Genomic DNA, 16,443 nt, shown 5'->3' with positions numbered 1-16,443 from the left:
ACAAAAGACAAGGAGCGAAAGATTCTTCTGATTGGCTAGTTCCAAAAATCAGTAGAAACGCACTTATTCAGACTACTTTAACTGACCTATGACAGAACAAATAAAAAAACTAAATATATCAGGAAATGCGTATTCTGGAAGCAAGTAAGACCTGCGATAGTTGAGATATATGAATGTCGCCAAATCAAATTAGCTGGTCCAAATACCACAAACGAAGAATTTCTCATATTTTGCTCCTTTTACGTTTTACCTTCGTGAATATGATCAACTTTACCTACAGAAAATCTGGCGAAAAAGACGGCTATGCTGCTTAAGCAAATACCTTTGGAAAGCTCAGAAATGTTCTTAAACGAAAGTCTAATTATGTAATTAGAGACAGAAGTTTCCTATGGTTTTGAAGGTTATATGCTTGATATAAATTGATGACCAATATGACTGCATTTTTTATAGAAATTTCACATACCTTGCAGTAAAACAAGAAATATAACAAAGATCTAATGCGCTCAAAACAATATGCTAAGGATTTTGTCCGCAAACTTATGAGGCCTATTGTAAATTTCGGCTGGAAATAGAACACTTCCACTGTAATTCCCATGATATCTAAACACATCATTACCACAGTCATTACCACCCACTGATTATGACGCTGGAGACATATAGCCCGCTAATGTCCACACGAAAGCTGCATATGTGCACCTTCAAGCATTGTAGTATATGCAGACTGCATCGTCTGAGCAGTCATCCACAGGGGGTTGTCATCGTGCAGCGACTGTCACTCTTCTGCAATATATGCAACAACAATGGCCAAAGTAATGCATGTCATTATACGTTTCTCAACTAAATAGACCAAATCATCGAAACACTCAGGCTTCACCTTTTGACGTGCAATAATCATTATATAGCACTTTATATATTTCTGCCTAATGTCACCGATGTGTTCTCAGCAGTTTCATCTTTTAGTTTTCTGTAAAAGAAAACTATTGAAATGGTTATTTGTCTGTCCGTCTGCGCTTTTTCTGTCAGCCCTCAGATTTTACAAACTACTGAGGCTAGAGGGCTGCAAATTGTTATGTTGATCATCCACCCCTCAATCATCAAACCTACTAAATTGCAGTCCTCTAAACATAGTAGTTTTCTTTTATTTAAGGTTAAAGGTAGCCATGGTCGTAACTGAGGGTTTCATACAGCAGCACATCGAATTTCATAAAGCATTATAAGCTGCACTGGAAACTCGATTGCGCCGAAGGAACGAAGACGAATTTGTTACTTGTTTGTCATTCTTTTTCAACATGTACAGTCTGAACATTTCGGCGCATCTATTGACCCTCTATTTTTAAAACCATTAGCAAATATCCCAACCTTAACTCAAATATCTCTTCTGACCATCATACTGACATTTATTCCCATATACTACTTTTAAGAACAAGACTCTATTATTCCACCATCTATACTAACATTCATTTCCATATAGATATAGCTATCTTTCATTCTTGTAGCCATATATTGATAGCCTATCCTTTCAGCTTTCATCTCTTTCAAATTATTTCAACCTCTCTACCAACATAAGGTTGACTTTTTCATTTTATTTAGCATCACTAAAACCTTGTTTCATGGACTCATTTTCAAAACCGAAATTAAGAAAAATAACTAGAATATATACATTTTTTCTGTATGATTAATTAAATTTAGATGCAATACTTTAAATTTCCACCAGAGAAGGAAATAGAAAGCGATATTTTAACCAGTATCCTAATCAAATTCAATTCCCATCTAAGCAGCTGGGCAAAGTTAGGGCATAGAAAGGTGGCCATTCTATTAGTGATAAGTATTACCAAGGCGTGATCCGACCTCCACCTTACTAGGGATGCGTGGCAAGATTTCCCCCTTAGGCGTAAGCTGTAAACATTATATTAATAACTATTGACGTAAATTAAAAAGTGCTAAAATCTATGGTCAAGTAGAGCCTTGTTTCACCAACGAAAATTAAAATAAATATGACATATTTTATAAGAAATAATTTTTATTAAGTACATAATTATTTTTTTACATTTTCATTCTAGTAAATATATCATAAATATCCTATCCTAAAGTTCCTGTATCTTAACTCAACGCGAAACACCTTTCTAAGACGTTTATAGGCTCTTCTATATACCTTTCTTAACCCCCAACAAGAACAAGAACAACAAAAACAACAAAGAAGTAATATTTAGGCTTACTTCCCGAGTAAGCAAAAAGGAGGATTTTCTATATTAACTTGTGTAGATTTGAGAACACAAATACCTTTACTTTCCAAAATTTCAGCATTTGTTTCACTTATTGCTATCGTGAGTTTACGACTAATGGACAGAGGCCAGTTTGCGGTCCTGGAAAAATGCATGGATATGTATAATCGATGCTTTACACGGCATCCATTGTATTTTCCGCCAGCAAAGGTTGAATTTCAGAAGCAGAAATGCGTGTTCATGTGGTATTCCAAAAGCAATATATATTTGCCAAGTGTTGCAATAACTGTGAAATGCCTAACCTGAAGATTGTAGCTCATCGAAGTGACAAGTCTCTTTTGACATTCTTATGTTTGATATCAAGACAAAATCACTTTATTATAAGCTTAGAATCGCTCGAGGTAGGTAAACAACTAAAATGTCGTACGGCATAAGGATAGAATTCGATTACAGTCATAAAAAAACAAGGCGTGATCAGACCTCCAACCTACTCAGGGTGTGTGCTAAAATCTACGGGCAAATAAAGTGTGTTTCACCAATGAAAATTAAAGTAAATGCGCTATATTTTATTAGAAATAATTGTTCTGTATATTATATATTTTTCACATTTTTATTCTAATAGATAAATTATTAGTTTCCTGCTCTAAAATACCTGTACCTTTAACTCAACCCAAAACACCTTTTTCAGACCTTTTAAGGGTTTTTCATAGACCTTTCCTTCACCCCCGCTAAAACAAGAACAACACCAGCATCAACAAAGTAGTTTGTAGGCTTACTCCCCGAGTAAGCAAAAAAGGAGTTAAATTTGAACGGACGCTGGGATGGGGACGCAGCTGTCGAAAATGAAAATAGAATCCGTAAATGAAATAAAGAGGATTATTTACAACGACTAGAAATTTCAAGAATGTAGATTCTTAAAGTGCGATGTTAGTAAAAAAAATTCTAGACAGTGCATAAATAACAGAAGGAAAATCGAAAAATGGTAAGTAACATAATACGAGCTATGTGAATGTCCCACATAATCTATCTACAGCATTGGTTCTTAAACTGGTGGGCGTCGGCTATTTCCAATGGAGGCGTGAGCCTTGGGGAAAATAAAAAAAAATTCTCTAATTATACACGTTTCTTGACAAGAGTGGGGAACTCATATTGAGAAGTTTATGAAAAATGCAGAATATAGCCTTATATCGTTAGTTTCCTATAGTCTAATACTCTGGTTAGACTTGTTGGGCTTACCTTGTTACGTAATTCTTTAACCCCTCCCTATCCTTCGAAACCCCTTTCTCTCTCTCTCTCTCTCTCTCTCTCTCTCTCTCTCTCTCTCTCTCTCTCTCTCCTAAGAAAAGTAATGTATTTCATCTACCGCCGTAATAAGAATTAACGTTAATAGAGCATTTTTAACACATACTCTATCTCTCCCTGACGAGTTTCTGGGTGAGAAGGAAAGAAGGTAAATATAAAACTAGTCTTCATTCTGCAATTATTCAAATTATTTTAGTATGATGAGCTGCTCATTGCAACATAAAAGCTCTGGTTACTGTTTCAACTTACGGATAATAAACCATATTTTCCCCACTTAAATGTTATCAAGACATGTAAAGCAGGATTTTCCAGCAGTTTGGTTTATAGAATGCCTCACCTTTGCTTAGCGAAACATCCAAAGTAAAACGTTTAAATTATATGTGTCAGGATTACTAGATACATTAACAAAAAAACTTACAGAAATATACTGATATAATAAGTAAGTATTTCTTAGTTTAACCAGACCACTGAGCGGATTAACAGGTCTTCTAGGGGTGGCCCGAACGATTAGATATTTTTACGTGGCTAGCAACCAATTGGTCACCTAGCTTATTGTGGGATCCGAACCACATTATATCGAGAAATGAATTTCTGTCACCAGAAATAAATTCCTCTGATTCCTTTGGACCACCGAATTGGTAGTCGAGTGCGAAAACCACTGGTCTAACAAGGAACTATACATTAGCAGGAGAGGACAGTAGCTACCTAATCAACAAGGGACGGAAGATTAATTAAAACTAACATAACGGATGGAATTAGGCTGAATCATTGATTATGTTAATCAAGGCGTGATCCGATCACCAGCTTACTCGGGGCGAGTGCTAAAATCTGCGGTTAAATATTAGAAAATTTGTTCACCGACGGAAAATAAAATATATACGTTATATTTTATTAGAAATACTTTTCCGTACCGTTTAATTAACATGCACATTATTCATTTTTTTACAATTTCATTCTCATAAATAAATCATAAATATCCTCTCCTAAAATTCCTGTATCTTTAACGCAACGCAAAACACCTTTTTCAGACCTTTTTAGGCTCTTCCATAGACCTTCCCAAACCCCCAACAAGAACAACAAAGTAGTTTGTAGGTTTACTCCCCGGTAAAAGAAAAGGAACGGAAGGTTAACCTATATAACGCAACACATTCCAGGCTACATCATTAACTATGTAAAAAATCAAATAGGATTCTTGTGTTTAACCTTCACTAAGAAAAACTGGATCATTCACTAATATAGTTGATAAGAACTTTTAAATCCATCTGATGCTTCCAGTTAGTTTCTTTGAAGTTATGTCTGATTCTTATCTGCCTTTCTGACGCTGAATTGCCAGAAGTGGGCGTGGTCATTTCCTTTATATTTATACTACCTCTCAGACATCATGGTGGAACGAATTTGACTGACGTTGCAAATTAGAACAGCAAATAGGCCACGTATAATTTTGCACATAAAATCCAGTACTTTTTTGAGTAACCAAAATAAAGCTTGCAACCTTCACTCGAAAGATCGATGTACATAGTATCTCATCACAAACAATTATTCTGTGCAACAGTATATTAACTTAAGGACCCTATTCAAACTGGGTGGTATCTAGCGTAGTTATTTATTCACCAATGCTTGATAATGAGGATTTTTATCCTTGAAAGCTTGTAGCATTTTTGAATAAATAAATCTGCCAGATACCATCTAGTTCGAACATAGTATCCATATACATAGATACTAAAGGAGAGTAAGAGAGTAAACAATTATAACAGAAATAAAACCGTTGAAGATGCCTGTTTAACGAGCATATGTACAAGAATGAACTCTAGTTAATGGCACAATCAAGGGATCATAATAGTTTCACAGTAAATAATGTTAATATTAAAAAAAAACGAACGTTGGATAACTGAAAGAACAAACAAACACTTTGGGTATCACACCAATTAAAACCAAAAAATTAAAAAAAAAAGAAAAAACAAAAAATTAAACTTCCCGCTTCCCCCTTTGCGTTCAGATTACCTCAGACTTGTTGTGAAAACAATATCTCGCTAACATCGTTCCAAACTGCGCAACTTTGAGTCAGTAAAGTTTAAACTTCTTCTCCGGCTACCAAGGAAAATTTATTCCATAAATTTGAGCATTCATTTAAGGAAAGTGGAGGTAAGGCAACCAAACCAACCATAAAAATTGCAACTCATCACCGCCTCCTGGAGTTATCATTTGGTCCTGGAGCTTTAGATGGTCTATGTAAAAAAAAAAAATGCTTATAACTTTGAAAACGAAAAAGGAATTTAATTCTTATTTATTTATAGGAGCAGGTTTAAATATATATATATATATATATATATATATATATATATATATATATGATATATACGTATATATGACTAAATCCCAGAGTCACGTTACAAGAATCCGCTTCCAACATTACGACATAAATAAACTGGCTACGAACACGTGGGGGAGATCGGAAAATGCTTTGAAGACTGAAAACAATCGCTTTTGCGGGAGTTACATTACTGAGTAATCACAGGGGTATAGGATGGCTGCTTACACAAGATGAATGTTACGACCTGGTACTAAAGCAAAACTAATTATGCAGAATTCTTAAGGAATCAAAAAGCACTACGGGAAGACACTTACAGCATCACCGAGCTCAACGGAGGGAGCAGGTTACATGGTACAATGACTGGAAGTGATGCTTGGGGAGAGACTAAGGACCATAAGTTACTTTTAGCCATAAAACATAAAAGAACCAGAAAAATGTAAGAATGAGTGATTGCCTAAACCATTAACTTCACACTGTCTTCAACAGTGGCGCCATTGAAGGAAAGTGCAATGAAGAGACTGAGCAATTGTACATGTGGAGCAGTTTCCAAAAGTTATGGGGGCAGCGGGAGGTGCCATGATCAGCTCAGGTAAGATGACGGTTCTCTAGGATGGGAGCTGACTGTCTAAGAACGAATCTTCTACTGTATGCCCTGGAATTAAACCATCTTCTACTTCCGATCTATCAGGTAGATGGCAGATGTTCCGGTATAATCATGACTACGTAGCTTCGAATTCAGTGTGGGCAGCTTAATTTGCTTGCGATGGAATAACTCTTGGCCATTTAGGGCATCTGTGGAAGAAAATGGCTGGTGACTGTGTTTGTGAAAGGGAAAGCTGTGATTCAAAGAGAGAGAGATAAACTCTGACATCTACTGATACTAATCAGTAAGATGTGAGGAAATTAACCGGAGGCCGGTAAGCTGATTATCTTTGGAATGACATTTTTATCTTAACATCGCTCCTACTCTGCTGAACTGATTAAAAGATGAGTCTTGCTATTATTTTATAGCAGCAGCTTAAGGAAATATATATATATATATATATATATATAGATATATATATATATTATATATATATATATATATATATATATATATATATATATACATATATATATATATATATATATATATATATATATATATATATATATATATGACTGGTAAAAGTGTTCTGTAACAACAGAATTCCATCTAATAAAAGGAGCCCATAAAAACACCAAAATGTAGAGAGAAAAGTACTATATTTCAGAGACTGCTGTCTCTCTCTTCAGGTATATGAATGCTTTCATATACCTGAGAGAGAGACAGCAGTCTCTGAAATATAGTACTTTTCTCTCTACATTTTGGTGTTTTTATGGAGTCTCCTTTTATTAGATATATATATATATATATATATATATATATATATATATATATATATATATATATATATATATATATATATATATGCTGACAAGCTCCTATAGAACGACTAGTAGATATATGGAGCACTGTAATCTAGTCATGATACCTGATCGAATGTCGACAGTGTTGGTGTGTGATTTAAGAAAACTCAGGTCGAGGATGCGAGCTGAACACTTGTCAGCGTATACCAGGTATTTTTATAAACGGTATTTGGGTCTTAGAAATCTGGGAAGCTCACCAGCCGCGAGTGTTGACCTTGCTGACCTGGATCATGTCACGGGACTTCTATGTCACAGGAAATGGCAAAACAATGTTCTAGAACAATGAGTATGTTCATAAGTGAGCCTCTCAACGGAGTCATTGGGGGGACCACCTATGATGGGAGGGATCTTGAGAAAAGTCTTTGCCTGAATGGAACTGATGAAATTGTATATTCCATTGTTTTTTTTTTTTCTTTTTTGTATATTTTATAGTTGAACATCTTTCCCTATGCACTGTCTGTTTTTTACCATGTTGGGAAGTGTTGAGTGATGAGTTCTCTCATTTATGCATATATTTCTTTATATCTTCATATATATTTTTTACTAAAAATGTGACCTTTGATATCCCTCTCAGATGGATTTGCTATTAGTCACATAGGGAATTTTTGACATGTATCTATGACTTAGTCATGACAGACTTTGACATTATTTTTTGGGAGCACTTAAAATAGTTAGTGTCAGAATGCATTTGCCAGTCTGAGAGACTGAATTTTCATTTACTTATTTGCTTAAAGTTAAGGACAGTCTTCGTCCTTCTCTCTCTCAATTTTTTTTGGTAGAACATGACTTTCGTCTGGCCTTAGATTAATTTAAACTATAACATGAGGATAGGAGTATGGGAACAAGTATTCACTGGAAAACTTCGATGAACATCAGGACGTTGGTGATTTTTAAGGTAGGTGGTTTCTTGTGCTTTGAGGCTAGAATTTTGATGTTAGAATATACATACATACATACACACACATACACAGACACACACACACACACACACACATATATATATGTGTGTGTGTGTGTCTGTAGTTAATATAATGTAAATATAAAGTATTCTTTATAACCTATAAAGAATAGTATATGCTTAGTGCATAACTTTTTTTTATGAAAATTTATATATAAAAGTTTCTTCACAACCTATGAAAAATAGTATATTCTCAATGCAAAGCTTTTTTTCATTTAAAGATTTATAAAGTTTTCTTCGTAACCTATACAAATAGTATATGCTTAGTGCAAAGCTTTTTTTCATAAAAAAAGAATATGTTTTATTTTCTTCATCTAAAAAAGTATATGCTACCAGTAAGACATAGTCGCTTTGCTATCGGTTCGATTTTTTTTTTTCACAAATTATAAAAATAAATGCCCAAATGAGGTTAGGGTGGTAAAGTCTGGTTTTTAAGGCCAGGGCATGGTATGTATTCCAGGAAAGGTTTGTTACCGTCGGTCTAAACTCTCCCGAAAGTTTTCTTCATATCCAATAAGAGTATGGGCTACCAATATAAAGCTCAGATACTGGAGAGGCAAACCACCAAGAGGATAATAAAGTAAATAAATGCTGAAGACCCAATCCTACACAAGTTAGGAGCCAGATGACAACTCATTGCAGTAAAATCAAGCTTACTGATCTTATAACGTCATTTCCCCTAACTCTCCTGGACCAATCACAAGTCTTATCACCAACGTAGGTTTGGGTAGTTACAGTCTCTGCTAACTGCATAGTTCACGATTTCCGGCCAGTGACAGGTTAATTGCCTTTGACATCGCGATCCTCTTATCCCATAAGCCGACTCAGTACTTTACCCATTAATTGTGAAAAGTGTTTTGTCATAATCGTAAATTAATTATATTCATTACGGTAATTACTGTAAATCATGTCAAAATCACGGCATGTTAAAATAAAAAAACCTGTTTTAGCAGCCTGCCCCCGGCAATGCGGTAGTGAATGTAGATTAGTTTATGCATTTTAAATGCTTTTAAGGCAAGTGCTATTATGATTTACAGTAATTTCACAAAGAGCATAATCAAGTCATTACTCTGCAAAAATACTTGGACACATATTTACCCAGATTTGATATTTATTTGAGAGAACGAGCCAGTTCTTATTGGAGAAAATGTGAATTTTAGTAGGAAAGTGAAGCATATCTCTCACTTCCACATAGAAAGTCTATAAGGACATTGTGAAACAATTTTTCAGTCAATGCCGCTCATGGGGTTGCTAATGCGGCGAACCAATATGTTAAAAACAAAGAAAGAAAAAAAAAACACCAAACATTTGATTTTGCTATAATACTTCTGGACATGTTTCAGACACTGTCTAGCCCAAATCCGTCAATAACTAAACATCAATAATTCCTCTAAAATCGGTAGTGGGTCCGCCCCTCAAAGTGAATAAAGTTAATTTTGACAGATTTTGGAACATACACACAGCATCAAACTAACTTGATTACACTGGAACAGGTTCAATGTCATATAAAATGCATTGTGGTTACGCAACTGCCTTCTTATGGAGATTTAGAAATACATAATTAAATACAGCTATAACACGTACTACTTATCATTTCATAATCTCTCAATTGATTACATAAGAACGGATGAGCAATCATTATTTAATAAAAAAAATCTGAGTGTTGTAGATAATATCGCGGAAGATGATAATTCACAAATAGTAATAATGCATACAAACACACATCACTTACAAAGCTGTGTCAAGTGAATTAAAGATGAAAACATTCTCACGAGAGGTCTGTACCCTTGGGTAATCCTTGATAAGATTCGGACTTATATACAAGGAAGTTCTCTCACTGAATAACATACTAGAATAATCCTTAATTAAAAAAGTCCGAAAGGTATGGGTTGCAAAATTACAATTTTCTTTTATCTAATTAGATCTGAAGTGTAGTTTTAACAGGTAGTCTAAGGAGTATGTAGGCAAGAGGGAGCAGTAATAATTTGTTATTCATTACCTTGCCTTTTCGACCTGTTATTTCATTTCACCATGAAGTAGCACACTAGTTTCAGGGATTAGCGTGAAGAATCACTTAGCCATGATTAACGACGAGGAAACTAGGTCCCCAGATCAGCCAGCGCTTGCCACCCGCTGTGGTGAAAACAGCGCCGATGTCTCTAAATTGCAATTAAAAACACTTTTGTTAATTCATACTCGACCGAAAAAACACTGGATAAAACGTCACAGACCTACGATTACGATAATTCCTAAGTAATGCTTCATTTGTCCTGAAATGCATTTTAATATCTTTAACAAAAATTATGCTTTCCAAAAGCACTGTTTCGATTTATAGCCGTTCCTCAAAATATTAGTTAATGTTTGCATCCTCAGCAAGGATTTAACTAGTATATGTCACGGAACAGCGGTACCCTTTTTTTTTTTCTAGTCCAGACACTTGTTGTTTGTAGAGAATGTAAACATTAGGTCTGTTGACCCAAACTTAAAGGGACCCCGATGTGTTAATTATAAGAAGGCGCCTTTCTTAATGAGCTAACGAAAAGACCGTCTCCGAGTACTTGTACAGTAGTCAAACGTAGAAAAGGTGGATTCTTGGTGCTAAGGAGATGAGTTGAATTGAGAGCAATTTGCGCTTTCTTAAGTGTAGCGTTTATCTATGACAGTGAGCGAAGGCCACAAATAAGGAATTTACGTAACAGAGTCACCAATATGTATTCATCTTTGGAATATGTGGTGATTGAGCATGTTTCATTCAGCACAATATTTAGAACACTAGTTCCAACCTTCTGGGACCATAATCATATTTTTCGTTTTACCCTTTTAAGAGGATTCGGCCACCCACAAATCATAACTGGTAAAAGGAGAAATTACAAAGACTGAATTTATGTTTTATCATCAAGACACCAATAGAAAAAATAGCTACTTATAATCAGTAAATGCATGATCCATCAGACATAATTAGGTGGTACAAATTTGATTGGGACAAAAAAAAAAAAAAAAACAAAAAAAAAAAAAAAAAAAATTGGAGAACATAAAGAATTCACCTGCGCTGGCAGAGGTATGTGGCTAATGTACTTTTCTGCTTTTACCGTGATGTCTAGTGAAGCCGACAGAGAGAGAGAGAGAGAGAGAGAGAGAGAGAGAGAGAGAGCCCATTTGGTCCACTGCCAAATCATATGAGAGAGCGTATACTTTCTGTAAGACAGATTCTCATGGTATTCGCTTGAATTGACGCTTTAATTAAGTCCTCATATAATAATAGCGCAAAAGGCATTAGATTCACGGGAAACCTTCTTAGTCTATTTCCTCCAGTAAATTGAAAATCTGCCCGGATATATTCTCGCTTTCCGAACATTTATTCCCTTGCTCTGTTCCGTATAGTTTTCATTCTAGACCAGCTATCCAAATGATTTTGAAATTCAGCCAGCAAGTAATTAACAATTTTGACTGATTAACTCAGAATCATCGGAAATGAAAAGTTTTGGAGGATATGACGACCAAGCCAATCATTGAAATAGGCTGCGAGATGCACACGCGTCAGATTCTAATTACACCTAATAGAAATAGAATAAAAGTTTGAATGTGCCTACGGGAATCTAGAGAGAAATGATTTCAGGGTGAGACGGCAATACCGAATTTCCTCTTTAGTTTGTGAAATATGCAACAGGCGGTCAGCACTCAAGGCATCCTATGGTCAGGGAAGCATTATAAACTGCGAGGGGAAAGATTCTAGTAGTTCTGTCGCTGTATTCTATAACCAACGTTCGATCCAAGCCTGAGTAGACATACTACCAGCTATTCCTCTTGGGTGTAAGTCAAAGTCATTCCCAATGCAATATATATATATATATATATATATATATATATATATCTATATATAATATATATATATATATATATACATATATATATATATATATATATAGTATATATATATATATATATATATATATATATATATATATATATTATAATATATCTGTATATATATATATATATATATATATATATATATATATAACTATATATACTATATGTACATATTTGGTTACCAGGTTTATCTACCCATATTTTCCTAAAGCTTTTATTTCATTTGTTCTTCTTTGGAAGAGAAATTTCTTGCTCGTATATCTTAATATAAAAAGCTATCAATCATATAAGATAAGTAAAGGAACTACCGGTTATGCAAATAAGAAAACTGCAAAGGCCAACATAGCGAGCGACAGAAATCCTGCGATGGGCAGAACTCTCAGTTTTGTCATATATATATATATATATATATATATATATATATATATATATATATATATATATATATGATATATGTGTGTGTGTGTGTGTGTGTGTGTGTGTGTGTGTGTGTGTGTGTGTGTGTGTGTGTGTGTAATGAGGTTATTTCCTCATTAATCATTTGGTAAACGTGTAAACTCGAGCGTCAAGGCAAACCACAAACAAACCTCTCTTTCTCTCTCTCTCTCCACCTCTCTCTAGCACTGACACCTCTCTCTCTCTCTCTCTCTCTCTCTCAATCTCTCTCTCTCTCTCTCTCTCTCTCTCTCTAACAGGTAACCAAAATGAGAGAGTTGCATTATAAGAAAATACATTTATTAACAGAATGAATAAATAATGAATTAATCATGTCTTACAGACTAACTCAATTCAATTTAAACCCCAACAAAAGAAAAATGTCTGAACAGTTTTATAGTCACCAAAAGTCTATTATCCCCATCGGGACTCCCTTTCGGTCCCCCCATTGCCAGAACCGTCCTGTTTCAAAGACATAGAACACACTCGGTAAGTACACACACAAGTTTAACAACAAATCGAGATTAAAAGATTGGATATCATTACAGAAATGTCAAATAGTTAACAAGCCGCTCTTTGGCTTAAAACACTTCAACACTCACCCAAGCAGCCGGAACACTTAAAGCACTATATTATAAAAAAAACTCCCGGTGGAGCACCACAGCATCTTGCCTTTCTTCCAAAGACGCCTCTATCAATATCCCCATAGACTTGGGTATGCAACATTTTTATAGAAGAGGCGCACACGCACATACGCAACGCACACTTCGTTAGCGCCATCACAATACTAGCTGCATCCACAGTTTTCCCAAAGGCACTTTTGAGAAGAGTTAATAAACTATCGTACATTGACTTGTCCTAACTATGCAGTTTTATTCTCACACCATCCATAGAAAACCCATTGCTCAGCTTTCTCGGGTCGTTGCTTCTCCACTGTTCTTCACATTCCATAGGTCACAGCGAACATATTGGGCAATATTTATTATAATCAAAAACCCTAGGCCCTTTTCATATATATATATATATATATATACTATATATATATATATATATATATCTATATATATATTTAGTCAAGGCCACAGGACAAATAAAAGAAGGAGTACCGAGCGCTTTCGAGTTATTTCAACACATTTACGAGGTACAATGCTTAAAACACAGAGAATATCTAACAAAGTAAACATAAAAACTAAAAAAAAAATTGAAAAACAAGTATTCAAAGTCTGGTTAAAACCAGTACAGCAGATACAGAACAGCTCAACAGGTGATTAAAAAGAAACAACCCTACAAATCTCGTTAACAACAAATGTGTCCCGTTTGTACATACCCTGGCTTACATTCATTAAGTCACTGTGATATTTAATAAAAGCAAATTCAATAATATTCCTACGAGTTATATTATTACAATATAAAACAACTTTTGCCCCCTCCCAATGAACCACGTGATTAAAATGTTTAATGTGTAAAAACAAAGCATTCGACATTTGTCCTGTTCTCACACTATATCTATGTTGTTTAATTCTGGTGTCCAGTCCCTTCCCAGATTGTCCGAGATAAAAACACTTGCAGTTTATATGTGTCATCATTTATGAAGCACTAAATATATATGAAAGAAAGACAGGTATCTTCATAGGCATACTCGCCAAAATTATATTGTATACTAATGCGTAGAACATCAATAATGCAGATTTCATATTGACACTGACTCTTATGGAAAGAGAATTTAAATTTAAAAAATAAAAAATCAAACGAGATAAGCCGTTGTAATCAACGTATCCAAGCCATAATGGGTAATTTATGTTTTAAAAAGGTCACTGGGACCATGGCTTATTTGTCATATGGTGATTGTCCCGTAAACGAGATTTACCGTCGACCAAACGAAGCCTTTGTCGCTTTTATCCCGATCGTTTGCAGGGTCTCCGGTGGCAGGCTTCATTAGAAAACGATTTGCCTCTCTATAAACTGCATAACATGGATATTGGTCAATACCTAAAAGTGATCCAGTTTCCCATGGTTTAATGGTCAACCAGGAAATACTACGTCCAATTTGCTGATGATTATCAAGAATCAATTTTATGCGCCAGTCTCCTTTGATCGGTTCGATAGAGCGTAATACAACGTGTAATATTGGGAAACGTTCGTTAAACATGGCATATGAATTAATAAAATAAATTCTAATTGTTCAAAAGTAGAGTCAAATGAACCAGCCTTTGTACCTTTTAATCACTGATTCCGAAGTTGCTTAGGTCCTCACTGATAACTTTATGAACAGTTCGACCGTTGCATGACCCCGAAGCCTATAATGATATTTCTTCTGGTATGGACTAAGCTTCATACCACAGGAGTTTTTAATTTTATTTTGCTTTAATAGGTGCTAACATATATTACTTACCTCTCATTATGTAAAGAATTAATGTTTTTTCGCTTATTCAGGGAGTAAGCCTACAAACTATGTTCTAGTTGTTGCTGCTGTTGTTGTTCTTGGTTAGGGGATAGGAAAGCCTTAATATGTCTGAAAAAGGTGTTTCAATTTGAATTAAAGATACAGGAACTTTCAGTACAGGATATTTATGTTTTTTATTAGAATGGAAACAATGCAAAAAAATAAATCATGTACAAGTTAAACGGTAAAGAAAAATTTCTAATAAAATATAGCGTATTTATTTCAATTTTCGTGGTGAAACATCAAACTCTTTGACCGTAGAATTTAACCCGCACCCCTAGTAAGCTGGAGTCGGATCATGTCTTGTTGAGTATTCCTCCTTATAATATTTAGAAGCGTGAATGCTCCTAACCTTTATCGACGACACAGATTCTAGAACTCAGTCCACTTATTCAGTTTAAGAGGTGAGACATCGAATTCATGCAGGATGGGAATAACTGGAGGTCTGCATCAGGGGTTCTCTGTGACAAGAATGTTCCTCTGAAATTGAAGGGAAAAGTTTCAGAGGACGGTGGTCAGACCACCAGTGTTATAGGGAACAGAAACTGCAAGTATGAGGAAAACAGAGGAGAAGAAGATGGATGTAGCAGAAATAAGAATGTTGAGATGGATGTCGGGAGTAACAAGGGAAGATAGGATTAGAAACGAGTATATAAGAGGATCGGCAAAGGTAGTTGAATTATCAAAGAAAATACAGGAGGGAAGGCTTCGATGGTATGGACACCTGTTACGAAGAGAGAAACATCATGTTGGAAGACATACGATGGAAATTGAAGTCCAGGTAGAAGGAGAAGGGAAGGGAAGACCAAGAAAGAGATGCGTGATTGTGTAGGGGAAGATATGTTATGGAAAAGAATTAACGATGAACGATGCACAGGACAGAAATCGATGGAGACGACTCATTCATAACGGCGACCCCATATAAAAATGGGTTAAATTTGGGTAGAAGAAGAAGAAGAAGAAGAAGAAGAAGAAGTAAAGTAATATAAAAGGTCAAGTTCTTCGTTCTTAGCAAAATAACACCTCAGTCAGTTGTATTTAACCATGTTAGTCTGTTCATGGTGGAACCCTGCTGCAATATTAGTGAAACTGTCAGTTTTTCGAGACATGGGATTCTATCCGAGATAAAAAAAATAGCATAGAAAAGATTACATAGAAAACAATAATAGCCAAAGTTCATATTCACAAGGCGTGATCCGCACCTCCAGCTAATTAGTGTCTCATGCTAAAGCCTACATCAAATAGAGCCTTGTTTCACCAACGAAAATTGAAATAAATACTCTATATTATATCAGAAGTAATTGCTCTGCACTTTGTAACATACATATCTATTTTTTTACATTTTCATTCTAATAAATAAATGATAAGTATCCTACCCTAAAATTTCTTCATCTTTAACTTAACGCGAAACACCTTTTTCAGACATTTTCAGGCTCTTCCATAGACGTTCCCT

Source organism: Macrobrachium nipponense, chromosome 2 (genome assembly GCF_015104395.2).
Source record: "Macrobrachium nipponense isolate FS-2020 chromosome 2, ASM1510439v2, whole genome shotgun sequence".
NCBI lineage: Eukaryota > Metazoa > Arthropoda > Malacostraca > Decapoda > Palaemonidae > Macrobrachium > Macrobrachium nipponense.
This window is presented reverse-complemented; position numbering follows the sequence as displayed.